The 12,622-nt window shown below is 32.4% G+C and overlaps 1 long non-coding RNA gene across 1 annotated transcript; it reads right to left on the bottom strand.

The window, feature by feature from the left end:
- Positions 1–1,006: 1,006 nt before the first annotated feature.
- Positions 1,007–2,741, bottom strand: LOC127711902 (uncharacterized). Its single transcript, XR_007986907.1, has 3 exons — positions 2,652–2,741; positions 1,432–1,515; positions 1,007–1,072 (listed from the first exon to the last, which is right to left on the bottom strand). It is a non-coding gene; the product is annotated as an uncharacterized LOC127711902 (long non-coding RNA).
- Positions 2,742–12,622: the final 9,881 nt, after the last annotated feature.

The following is a 12,622-nucleotide window of genomic DNA, read 5'->3' as shown; positions in this document are numbered from 1 at the left end:
TTCACTGCGCAGGCCCATGGTTTCGAATCACTGTCATCAGCTGTTGTAGACCAAACGTATAGGGAGCGATATAAGTGTATGAGATAATCACATTATAAAAGGTCTAAACAGCGAAAATATGAAAAAAGCACGATTTTAACAAATCTTAATATTTTGCCCTCAAAGGTGATAGAATAGTAAAATCCTTATCTAGTAATAAATTAATTATATATATATATATATATCCCAGCAAACAATATTACGTCATTATTACGTCGTGACAATGTAATTTTTTCGTCGCATTGACGTCAGGTTATTACGTTGTATTTACGTAAAAGTGTATGGTTTTCTTGACGTTGTCACAACGTCATACATCAACGTTGTGATGACGTAAAATCACGTTTTTACAACGTTATTCCTGACAACAACGTTCATATCACGTTATATCGACGTAATATACTTGCACTTTTATATTATACTATATAATTGGCCCAAAAATGATCATCTATATACATACATAGTATCAACTGTGTTTGTGACCATGAGGTGACCTCTGCAGGATGATACATGTTGGTGTCAATTCTCAGAAGGAATTTGTATATCCGGCATTATCATCATCTGTTTTTATTGTATTATAAGCAAAACAATTTTTTTTGTGTAGCTTTCATCGGATTACTGTTTCAGTAATTTGGATATTACAGAAAGGAATTGTATTGTGTTTTGGGGCCATCCATAGCTGACTGCCTGTTCGTATGCAGTTCTTGGTAGTTCATGCTTGTAAAAATTATATGCATTTGTCATATATGTTACTCTATAAATGGGATGTTCCCCCTGTCCCCCTAAACCCGCCTTTGATTAGTATCAATTTCTCATTTAGCATGTTCACGTTCTGAATATGTATCTGACTAGCTAAACACCCACCCATGAAAGTTTTATAAAAAAAAAATAAAAATAAAAAATAAAAGATGCATGTACTAAATTATATCAAAAAGTGAAGAAATGATTGTTAACTTTGTTTATTCTAAACTACTGAACGTTGCTTTTGGGTCCATTGCATGTCCGGCACTGCTTCTTGTACCCTCATAGCAATTTCCTGCAATGACAATAAAAAAAACTTATTTGTACAAAAAAATGAAATTGTAATTATTCTATAGGTCTAGTAACATCAATGCAAATAAATACTAGATGTAGCTGTGTGTCAGACGTGGCTTTCCAAATCTCTTTGAAGAACACATAAACCACATAATTATATATTCAGTTAAATTCGTCGTGTGCGTTTAATGTTACCCTTTATTGTCTAAAAAGAACGTCTTGATCTTCACAATACTAGTTACAAATACATATTTATAATAACAATTTCGTACTGAATTCAAAAATAACCAACTGTAATTTTCAACATAATCCCAAATTGAAGGTTGCACTATTATACGGGGTAAATGAGGGCATTCTTACCTTATAGCGTGTTCCGCCTGGTTTCCCCAATCAATTCCTCGACATCTGATGCCCTTGCTGAGGGGTAGTTCTTCATGTAAGCCTCTACAAAAATTGACATTGATAAAATTTACATAATGATATTTAACATAATTTAAAAAAACCAACCTTATCAATTATAACAACAAAATATATTTATTTATTGGTAATATAAGTAAATACTTTTAATAAAATAAACAGCAGTTATTCTTATATACATTAAGGACCGTCAATCTGGTACTATTATACCAATAGTCCCAGCGTCAATGTGATATATCAGATATACTATATATATATAAACTTTACAAAAAACCGGCAAAATAACAAATTCACAATAAAGCCGGCGACGGAAAAATAACAATTGCTATTGAATGATGCTATTTATAGCTCACTTTTAATAAAAAAAAAATATTATAATCAAATCATAATTAATGTTTCGCCGGCAAAATAGTCACTGCCAAAGTATAAGAATTTAAATATAATTGAAAACTAAGATCAATAAATGTACGTTTTACATTTACAAATTTGCCATATGATAATAAGAGGAGCAGCGGTATTAATTTTTTGTAAATTACATTGTCACTTGCCAAAAATATAATGTTGATTTTATAAAAAAATAAGTCAGGTTGCTATTATCAGTTTCATAAAGTCTCTTAAGGGAACATTTATGTTTTGTGTTCCTTCATTCTAAATTTTTATCGATCCTTTAAGAGTTCAATGCATAAGATAAACCTATCTTGTAAATACACTGTGTCTGTTTATACATGTTACAAAGGAAACATGACCTGACAAATAAATAACACTGTGATAGCTTGCTATCCTGACCTCAATTAGAAACAAATTAGCTGCACGTGTATAAGGTTTCTGCAGACGAAATTTACAAAAGTTAATGAATAAATGTTGAGTGTTACACTAATAAAATTATAATATAAAGCAAGATATATATGTAAAACACAATTAAATTCCTATTTTCTAAAATGGCTTTAGACATTACATCATGCACGTGTAAAACCAGAACAATGTAGGTCAGATACATTTAAGATGGGTTCAGTTTTGAATAGTTTATTGTTCATTTATATACGATAGTAGATAAATGTTTATCATGTAGTATATATTAATTATTCTGTTCCTATATAATAGAAACTTTCTAAAAAGTGAGAGAAAAAACAACAGTGAAACAATACAAAGATAAATTTACTAACATTGAATCTGAGTGCAGTTCGAAAGAGACGTGGCTTGCTGAATGGCGCTAAAATTTCATACACAATCGTGACACAGTCGCACCCATTATCTGGGTCAAAATTCAAAACAGATGCGCATATATATATATATAGATTTAAAACTAATCAATATCGTTCAATAGTTCAATAAAAGAACAGAAAAAAGTGAAATTTATATCGAGTACAACAAAAGAAAAAAAAACAGTAAAAGAAGAAATTTTGCTATTGTAAATTTTAGGAATGTGGATAATTACGTCGCAACAACGTTTTAATAACGTGATGTATTTGATCGGATACAGTACATATTGCAGTTATTTATTTCTTATTTTTTTATTATTGCAATGTATTATTGATGACAAATACATAGTTCCTCTTTAATAACAGCGTAAAAATCAACTTAATATTTAATCGACCAAAAATATGACGACGTTGCTATAACGTTACAGTTACGTGACAGATGCGTCGCAATATGACATTGCAACAACGTAAGATGGACGTTATTAAAAACAATAACAACGTTGTCCTGACGTCTCTTCTATGTCGTATCTGACGTGACGTAAAATTACATTCTCACAACGTTGCAACAACGTCGTACTAACGTAACGTCAGTCATGACCTTCCAGCAACCAATACATAACGTCGCAAGGACGTCGTGTGTTTCCTGGTTCATACTTTTGTTAATCCGATTGATCAATGAATAACATAGTAAATCATGTCACTTTAGTGTAGAATTTTGATAAATGATCTATCTGCAATATATATAACATAGATATTTGTGTGTGTGTCATTTCTGTCATATATCACGTATTTGACACAATCGATAAATTTAAATTTAGTTTTTGTTAAAATGATCAATGAGCAACACATTTACCCAATAATCAACCAATTTATCATGACGTCTGCCCAACAAGATATTATTTTACAGTTTATGGATTAGTTTTAGTCTTAGATATTAAGTATATCCAGCTTTTAATTGTTAGGAAGTTACATACACTTCTTTTGTCATATCTTGAATTAAAATTAATTTTGACTTTTTCTGATATAGAATAATTTCCTATTAATCAAAGAAAGTGCGATAGAAGAATTTAATATTTAGTACAATTTTTCCAACTTATGAAATTAAAAAGACAAGTTGTGGTAAAATATTCATTTCAGTTTTCAGCCAATTGAATACTATTCATAGGTTTAATAACGAGTGAGGTTTGAATATGACTTGATTTCACTTCGAGTTATTCAATTTCAATATAATAATAACGACAGTGAATATCAGGCAATTTCCAAATTCTCACGAGGTGCTAACCCTATTTCTTTTATGGTTAAAAGTTATATTTGCGTAATAAAAGAAAATTTCAGGAAACATTGTTCTTGTCTACTGTACCAAAACAGTATTAAGTCATGCTTCCGGTGGCAACCATCACATTGGACGTGTTAAAACTTTTTGTATGGGCATTCGAACTAAATTCTGAAGTTACCCAAATAGCTGTGCGCCTCTCCTTGCCGACCTCTTCTTCTTTTCATATGAATCGGACTTCCTTCGGACACCTGTGAAAAACAAGAAGATCAAAGAAGCCAGATCATTTAATTTCACATTCAGATATATTGCTGATGTTCTTTCAATTAACAATCTTTTTCTGATTGGGTTTCATTAATATATCCTCCAGAACTAGAAATTAAGGAAACAACAGACACGGGTTCCTCCGCTTCATTTCTAGACATATACCTCGAATTTGACATAATCAATACCACCATCTATGACAAACGAGACGATTTTGATTTTGATATTTTAAATTCCTTCAATATTAGCAGCAATATACCAACTTCACCTGCATATGGGATATACATTTCCCAACTCATTCGGTATTCAAGAGTTTGCAGCTGCTACTCAGACTTTATAAAACGTCACCAGTGTCTGAGCAGAAAATTGATTAACCACGGTAATGTCAAAGAACGTCTCGTCCTTTTTCTAAAAGAGTCATCGGAAGATAAAAAGACCTTGTTGATAAATATTCCGTTTATATACCATATAGTATATCAACTTTACAAATAATACATGATATTCTTGAAGTATAGATTCTAGGTATTAGCGTTGTTTATCATCTTAATTATGTGCTTTAGTGTTCTTTTTATTTGTCTTTGTATATTTCTAACCTTTACTGATTAGTAAATTTTTGGTAATATCGTTTTTGCGTGGCTCGGTATTTATACATCCCGCCATTGTGTTATTGTGCTGTGTCATTTTTTTTGTATTTTTGTCGTTCATTTTTGCTTATGTGCTTTATCTATAGAGTGTCTTTATGCCGTTTTGTTTTTCTATGTTGACATAGTTGTTTGTATTTATAGAGATTAAGATTATAACACAATATTAACTGCTGTACTCTAATTTTGACATTTTTACCAATCATGTCTGTTTGTTTTGCTCACATATTGTTGTCAATACCATGGAATTCTATGCGACTGGCATACAAGTGAGAGGTTTAGCTAGCTTTAAAACCAGGCTTAATCCACCATTTTCTACAAAAGGAAATGTCTGTTCCAAGTCAGGAATAGGACCTTTGATTTCCATTCGTTTGATGTGTTTGAGCTATAGATTTTGCCTTTTGATGAAGGACTCTGCGTTTTGAATTTTCATTGAAGTTCGGTATTTTTGTTATTTTACTTTTTGATAAAAAAAAAAGGGAAAATCTAGCATAACAATATATGTCTTTCATTTTCACTATGGGAGAACATTTAGGTCTACTATAAGCAATCGATAAAATCGTTTCATCATAATATTTGTTCCTTGTTTTATATCGATTTGTTTTTTGTTTATTTTTAAATGCATGGCAGAAGACTAGAATTTATCTCGAATGTAATAGAGTTATCGTACGTTTGGAGCGCCACTTACGCGATTACTGGAATGCCTATTTAGAATGGAATCAAATTTGACAAAAAGAAGATTATTGTCAGGTGAAACATGTGAGCGTTTTGTTTATTTTTGAAGAAATCACAAACATCCGTTCTCACGGGGGAAAGATGTCTAAAATGACCTCTGGAAGTAGTCATTGACCTAACGAATATCCTTTGGAAACGTCACAATTGCGTAACACATTGCAGCGTAGGTCAACCAAATTAACACATTTTTATCATTGTTTAGTGTGATACGAGAAATATTTCTTCATAAAGTAAAAGGACATCAGGCACCTACCATTAGAGAAAGCAAATTTCTAAATAACTGCATTGATTTTATGAGTATGTGACATCATTCAATTCACCCAAACAAATGACTTAAAAATCCTGATGAAGGTAAATCCCCAAAACGCGCTTCGTACGAATAAATAAAGTGGTTTTGTTTTCTAAGATTTCTACGACGATTGACAACCTGACGACTTTTGTAAGATTTGGTGGTGTAGTGTGACGTCAGAGCGCAGCCTATATAGAAAACATGGATATTACCGAAGTGGACTTTTGGCGGCAAGTTTCTGTCCCGAAATTGTAATTGATAGTTGACTTTTGGCGGCAAGTTTCTGTCCCGAAATTGTAATTGATCTATTACAATTTCAGGACAGGAACTTGCCGCCAAAAGTCAACTGTCGGTAATATCCATGTTTTCTATATTACAAAGAATTTGTTTGGAAGTCAACGGCAATCAGTACCTAATTTTTTCAATTATAGTCAAACAAACTAAATCATCCTATCCGCAAGGCCACCTGTTAACAAGGGAAACGAAATATATCATTATCGTCAAATTTTCCATCACATTATGTCGAAAAAGATAAATCTGCGCAACATATACAAGTATATGATTTGTAACTTAGTATTCTTCTTGGGGTATTTCGAAAATGCTTGATGACAAAAGATTGACCAAGAATGATATTAAAAGCTCAATTGAAAATAGGACTCAGATGCAAAATGTGCAAACAAATAGGTTAATTGCCATTTGAAATTTAGATACGATACATAAAATAGAGAATGGAAATAAGAAATGTGTCAAAGAGACAACAACCCGACCAAAGAGTAAAAAACAGCCGAAGGCCACCAATGGGTCTTCAACACAGCGAGAAAATCCCGCACCCAGAGGCGGACTTCATCTGGCCCCTAAACAAAAATGTGTACTAGTTCAGTGAAAATGGACGTCATACTAAACTCCTTAACATATAAATGAACTAAAATTAAAATAACATACAAAACTAACAAAGGCTAGAGGCTCCTGACTTGGAACAGGCGCAAAAATGCGGCGGGGTTAAACATGTTTTGTGAGATCTCAACCCTCCCCCTATACCTCTAGCCAATGTAGATGTCAGAATAGGTAACAAAAGAAACTAAGCAAAATGACAATGATACATAAATAAACAAAGGACTACTAGCAGTTACTGACATGCCAGCTCCAGACCTCAATTAAACTGATTGAAAGATTATGTCTTCATCATATGAAAATCAAGCACAATCCCTCACGTTAGGGGTTTAGTATTATACCATCATAAAACATATGAGAAGAACATAACCCGTATTATGCCAACAACTGGTTTTAGAATAAATGTGTTTATTTCCGATGCAAAGACCCAATACGTGAATCAATATTAATACCAAAATATGTCATCTTTAATGACCTGACAACAGTATCGTAACTATATATCCCTTCTGAATAAGTCTGTTTAAAGGTTTGGTTAGCTTTTGAGGTGAATGCCGACATTTTTGTGCTTTGTTAAGAATGTTACCATAAAAGATTGGATGTGAAATACCTGAACGTATAAGATGTCTGCATGCATACACGGAATATGTTAGTTTATAGATTACATCGAATTGCGATCCTATTAATGCACTCTTCATCTCGCAAGTATGTCAATTGAAGGGGAAAAAAGGAAAAAATGAAAGCCTGCCTACCATTTTGATTGTTCATTCCTTTATTTAACGTGTATATAGAGTTTTATTAATATTTTTTTTTAATATCGAACAGTGGCATTACTTAAATAAACATATGTCATGCTGAGTGAGGAACTTGTAATTGTCAGCAATAATTTAAAAATAAAATGTGGAAACATTTAAAGTATTAATAGCCATAATCAATATTTGTTACCATAAATAGCTGTTTAAATTCCCACTTTATTTTTAGGCCAGTCTTTTTATAACGTTACAATCATCTTGTCTTTTCCGACATATTTTTAGCTTACATTGTTAAGTCAAATAAGTACGTTTTAAAGTTTTATATGTCCAACATGCCATTACATTCTGTACGTTAGTTAAATCATGTATTTGAATTGCGAAGTACTGATTCCAAACGACACGTTTGCAAAAACAAATTTATAATATTCTCACTCTACTTATTTAAAATAAGTATGATCTCAACCAATCTAATTAAAATAAATCTCCGCACTTGCTCCTCGTTGTTTATATGTCGCGCGTGGGAGATCTCCCACGCGCGACATATAAACAACGAGGAGCAAGCGCTGAGATTTAATTTTAATTAGATTGGATCTCAACCGCTGCCATTATTTATCAAATAAATTACTGTGTGTGAGGCAGCTTAGGGGTTAAAATGAAGAAATTATTTACAAAGGCGACAATGGTAGCCCGTTTGGGTTCTGCTTTTTCACTATAAAAAATCCGTTAAAAAAACTGCCAAATTCTGAATTTTCAACACCTTTGGATGTAAATAAAACAGCAAAACACATATGGTGCCGCAGCTTTTTTTATAGAAAATGGGCATTTTTTTTTAGGGTACTCTATGGTTTGAGAATTTTCGAAATAGTATGAATGTAGAACACCCCTTGCTTTCTCCAAATTTCTTGCTATTTCTACATCAATAGCCAACACTCATTTCTCACTATTCAATTTTCTTCTTCTAATTAACAGGACAACAGAAAATAAATCTACATCTACCTATTATCTTGGATGTAAAAACTAGGTTATTCCAGTCATTTTTAATTACTTCCGATTAACCTAGGAAACTGCTTTATCGATGCATCGATATGAATTTAAATAATATTAGGTTTATTTTTCAAATAATTGATTGAAGTGTTTGATATTGTTCCCTCATTCGTCGGATTTATATATACTTTATTTTTATCAGAAATTGGAATTAAATGTGTCTTTTCCGTTTTTTAAAACCCATGAAAAACACTTCAAGTAATTTATCTGTACATTTTAGTACGCTTTCCGTTTGTATTACTGTGGATTTACATTTAAATATACAAGCTATATGTTCTCATTTTAATCTTGGAGTTCGGTATTTTTGTTATACTTTTTTTTAAATTTTGTTCAATTTGATGCTAATAATGCTTTGTAAGGTTTTTTGTGATGAAATTATCCAGCAAAATATTTTTGTACAATATATAATATGCATGTATTTATAAACTCGTTTAATTTTCAGTAGAAAATTTTAGTTTATGTAATGACATTATTTATTTGGGTGTGAACGTAGAGAACATTTTTATGCAAAAAACAATTTGATATTTTTCATTTGTTGCAATCTTACTCAGTTGACTGAACAATTTGTTAGCTTATAAATGCATATTGGTTAATGTATATAAAAATGACAATGATGATCGGTTGAGAACAAAATATTATGACAAAAGAGATGATTTGAGCTTCCTAATTTTGAACTTTCTACTCCTATGTAGCAACATTCCATCAACGCCTACACATGGAGTATATTATCTCCCATTTAATACGATATTCCAGGGCTTGAGTTTTCTATCATGATTTCCTTGATTTAGGGCTGCTGCTCATAATGAAACTATTAAACCAAGAGTTCCAAGTGGTGAAGTCGAATTCATCCCTTCGAAAATTTTATGAACGCCATCCCGAGTTGGTAGACCGTAATGGAATATCAGTTTCACAGATGATGACGAATATATTCCAATCGTCGTAACCACAATCCCATTCTCATTTTCCCCGAATGTGACCAACCGAGTGAGACTTATCACTGGGTTGTTACTAATATGAGCACGATGACTGGTGCCACATGTGGAGCAGGATCTGTTCATCCTTCCGGATCCCCTAAGATGACCCCCAGTTTTAAGTGGGGTTCGTGTTGCTCAGTCTTTAGTTTTCTATGTTGTGTTTCGTATACTATTGTTTGTCTTTTGGTCTTTTTCTTTTCTTTTTTTTTTTTGACATGGCGATGTCAGTTTATTTTCGACTTATGAGTTTGAATCTCCCTTTATTATATTTCGCCTCTCTTTTAAGTAAAAACCGAATAAAATCAGTAACTACACATTCTACGGCTACATTAGATTTAGGCTACAGTAATTTACCGCTGTTCAGGTCTTATACATCGATTAAGAAGATACAACTCAAGGTAAAAAACAAATACTGAGGGAATCGTATAAAATCTTGACACAAAACCTGCACCAGCAGGGTCATGAAGATGAACGACTAAAATTCACACTATATAAGTTTTAAGGTCACCAGCACGTATGAATTGGTTGACCGTTATCACGAGTCTGTATCAACTCACTGGCGACTTGTTTTCGGGGTCTTATATTTTTCAATACTAGTATAGTTGTTTGATCTGAAATTTTACCGATTGTGTCCTATTTACGATAGTAATATTTTGACTGAGCGTGAATTCACATGGCGGCAGATGCGTGGATAGCAGGGGACGCTAACCCTGTCGATGTACTCGGTCTCTCTCCTTTTCGAGTTCCTGAAGTTCTCAAGTTTTTTTTTTTACATTAATTTGTCTTTTCTTAATCGACTTGAGAGATTTGAACATCGGTAAACTACTGCCGTCTGAATCAAAAGCCAAGCTGAGTCAGCTGAACAGCCCGCACACCATGTCTATGAAAACTAGTAGAAGCATCAGACGATGTTTTCATAATTAACTATTTGTGTACTGCGTTCAATGTTTTCTCCAATTATATACAAGTATTTGGTCCACCCACAACTAGTCTGGAAGCATCTTATCATAGAAAGTCATCTGACAGTCCGAACAGCTGTAATAATCGAGACGTGCTTGACGAATTACTCTGAGAAGTATTCAATCTTTCTATTTGGATTTTAAGATCGATCACAGAGTCACATTTAAGTCGGAGTTCAAATGTAATTTCATTTTTTTTTAATTGTCATTTACTTTATTATATGTAAAAAAGGTTACATACTTATCCTAGTAATGGACCTATGGTAATATAAATAATATTGTTAAAAGTATACACTTCCGAAGAGCATCAAATGAAGAGACATTTATTGTCGAAATTCGCATCTGTTGTAGAAAGTTTGGTACCGTTAATGCTATTCTGAATTATTCAAATCTGTCCAGGACTGTAATCTGATTGCTGGAATCTAAAATGATGACATTATCAGCAGCATGTAGTTTGGTAGAAACGGTATTTGACAATACTGCATTGACTTCATTATACAGAATGTTTAGGAATTTTATTGCACAAGTGAACCGTTTGCAACAAGATCATGAAGATTATAAAATAATTCTCATTTTTGTTAAAATAAGATTTAATTCCCCATCAATCAATTCACGAATTATTAAATAAGTAAGGTTTCAACTCCCTCAGATAAAAATACCGAACTCCAATGTAAATTCAAAAAGGGGGAAGTCCATAAAAACTGACAAAATCAAATCTTATCAACAAACGGAACGAGTGGAAAACAACTGTCATTATCGTGACTTGGTAAAGACATTTATAAAAGAAAATGGTGGGTTAAACCTGTTTTTATAGCTAGCTAAACCTCCCACTTATATGACAGTTGTTTATATTTCCATTGTATTGACAAAACTCGGTGATCAACCAAAACAAACATAATAGGTTAATTTGACAATAATAGGAAACTTGCAGCCAAAACTGTGCAAACATATATCACAGACATAGAAAACAACACATGAAATAAAGTTGACCTTACATGACTTGCTATTCTTTTAAGGTCCATTTAAATTTAAAGTTAACGTTACTCCGTATTTATACATAACTGGCTTCCAGATGTTTAGGTTCCAGAAAGACGACTCAGACGCACACAAAATATAATGTGTATTGAAATTTATAATATTTTAACTGTTTTTTTGTGATGAAATTATTCTGCAACACATTTTTGTACAATATTTAATATGCATGCATTTCTAAACTCGTTTAATTTTCACTAGAACATTTTAGTCTATGTAATGACATTATTTAATTGGATGTGAATATAGAGAACATTTTTATGCAAAAAAAGATTTGATATTTTTTTCATTTGTTGCAAATTTACTCAATTTACTGAAAAACTTTTATTAATGCAAATTGGTTAATGTATATAAAACAGACATAGAAAACAGCACAACAGATAAAGTAGACCTTATGCATTCCTTGGGGAACGAACTTTGCGTCTCTCCTCGCCGACCTCTTCTTATTTTCATATGAGTCGGAGTTCCTTCAGACACTAGTCAAAAACAAGAAGATCAAAGAAGCCAAATAATTTAATTTCACATTCAGATATATTGATGATGTTCTTTCCATTAACAATCCAAACTTTTCTGATTGGGTTCCATTAATATATCCCCCAGAACTAGAATTAAAGAAACAACATACATGGCTTCCTCTGCCTCATTTTTAGACTTACACCTCGAATTTGACATAAGCGGTCATCTCAGTACCAGAATCTATGACAAATGGGACGATTTTAATTTTGAAATTATCATTTTCCCCACCTTAGTAGCAATATATCGACTTCATTTGCATATGGAATATACATTTCCAAACTCATTCGGTATTCAAGAGCTTGCAGCTGCTACTCAGACTTTATAAAACGTCAACAGTGGCTGAGCAGAAAGTTGATGAACAGTGTTATGTCAAAGAACGTCTCGTCCTTTTACTAAAAATATTCATCGGAAGATAGCAAGACCTTGATTACAAATATACCGTATCAGCTTCACAAGTAATATATGATGGTCTTGAAGTATAGATTCTAGGTACTGACGTTGTTTATCATCTTAATTACGGGTTATAGTGTTCTTTTATTTAACTTTGTAAATTATTAACCTTTACTGT

Source organism: Mytilus californianus, unplaced genomic scaffold, assembly GCF_021869535.1.
Source record: "Mytilus californianus isolate M0D057914Y unplaced genomic scaffold, xbMytCali1.0.p SCAF_8, whole genome shotgun sequence".
In the NCBI taxonomy this organism is placed as follows: domain Eukaryota; kingdom Metazoa; phylum Mollusca; class Bivalvia; order Mytilida; family Mytilidae; genus Mytilus; species Mytilus californianus.
Note: the sequence above shows the minus strand (reverse complement) of the source record. Positions and strands in the feature narration are given on the sequence as shown.